A 1575-nucleotide genomic window follows, 5' to 3' on the forward strand; every position below is an offset into this window, starting at 1 on the left:
CTGCTTAGGCTTTATATTGATAAGCATCATCCTTGTTTACACAAAACGGTTGCCAAAAAAATCTATGTTTTGACATGGAATCCAGAGACAGTAATGGGAAAAAAGGTGTGGTGTAGTAGCAAATGTATTGGTCTAAGACTCCAGAGGCCTAGAGTGTCATGTGGGGCCAGGCAGTCATAACCTGTGTGATCTTGGGCATCATTCGCCCCCTCTGCCCGTCAGTTTCCTTCTCTGCCAGATGAGGGGGGTTGTACAAAATCTCTGTTACTTCCAACGTTTGCACTGTATGACTTCACCGTGAAATAAATCACTGCAAATATCAATATTCCTCAAAATGGTGCGACTTTTGGTGGAGTCGCTGCATCCTGTTGATCTGGCTGGGCCTGTTCAAGAGCTCGTCCGTTGCCTGCCGCCAGGTGCCAGTGGAAACGTCTCTTGGTTACAACTGGTGAGATAAACACGTGCCCCCCCCCCCACATTTAGGACCCAGAACGTGTGCTAAGGACCCTGCACGTTCATGGTGTTAACGTAGAACCCACTTCCTGGTCCAGCCGGAAGGGAGAGGAAAGAATCTGAAGGCGTGTTCGAGCTGGTCTGGGTTTTGTGAAAGCCCCAAATAAAGGTGCCGGCTGGGGGAGTTGGGATGTGGAGCACAGTTATGGCTGTGGTCTAAGCTGGGCAGGGGTCTGGGAGACTCTGCAGCGGGGTCACTTTTCCTTTTCTGCCCCAACCCCTCTGAAGCGAAAGGACCGTTGGCTGGATCGTTGGTCCTCATCCTTGTTCTTTCTATGGCTGAGAAACTGCCCTGTCGTTCTGTTTATTTTTTAGTCTCTGCTATCACAGCGTCCAAATGCAGCAAATCGTGAAGTGTCGCTACAGGTCTTTCTCCCATCCATCGTGTATTATCTTTGAACATTACTCCTGGCTTTATAGACCTTCCTGTGACTGTGTTCCGCATTGTCTTCTGGGCAGAATTAGCAGAGGCGCCGTGTGGCCACGGGCACCGAAGCACAGGTGCGCGCACGCTATTCGGTCGGAGCAGAGGGAAGCGGTTCGGTGGGCTCAGTTAAGCACCGAATCGCCACGCGCTCCCCGTAGAGTGGCTCCCTGCTGATGGGCAGCGTTGAAAGCAGGGGCTGCTTTTCACGGGTCCCCTCGTAGCTTCACGTCGTTCCCTGCCCATTAAGTAAAACTGGGACAAGCCATTTGGGTGGTTGCGGCCACATCTGGCTGGAGTGCCCAGCTGTTGCTCTTTCCTCTCCTCGGTGTTCAGTCCCCGTGATGTGGACTCATTACAGCTGTGATCGTTGCTGATGACATTAATGCACTGTGCCGCTTCTCTGTCGCACGTGCCATCTGCTCCCATCAGCCCTGTGGGGTAAGTGGTAGGTAATTGTTTCCCATCGGTAGTCCATTTTCTCAGATAAAGGATGCGAGCTTCAAAAATAAACATCCACTCTGCGTCATGGTGCCGAGGCCAGCATGGATCTGGGGGCAGCCATCCCATCTAAGTCGAGTAGTGGGTGAGCCTGCTTTTCCGGTAATTCAAGTCAAAGGGCAAGATCGGAAGAGCAC

Source organism: Herpailurus yagouaroundi, unplaced genomic scaffold (genome assembly GCF_014898765.1).
Source record: "Herpailurus yagouaroundi ecotype Mexico unplaced genomic scaffold, PumYag 67793, whole genome shotgun sequence".
NCBI lineage: Eukaryota > Metazoa > Chordata > Mammalia > Carnivora > Felidae > Herpailurus > Herpailurus yagouaroundi.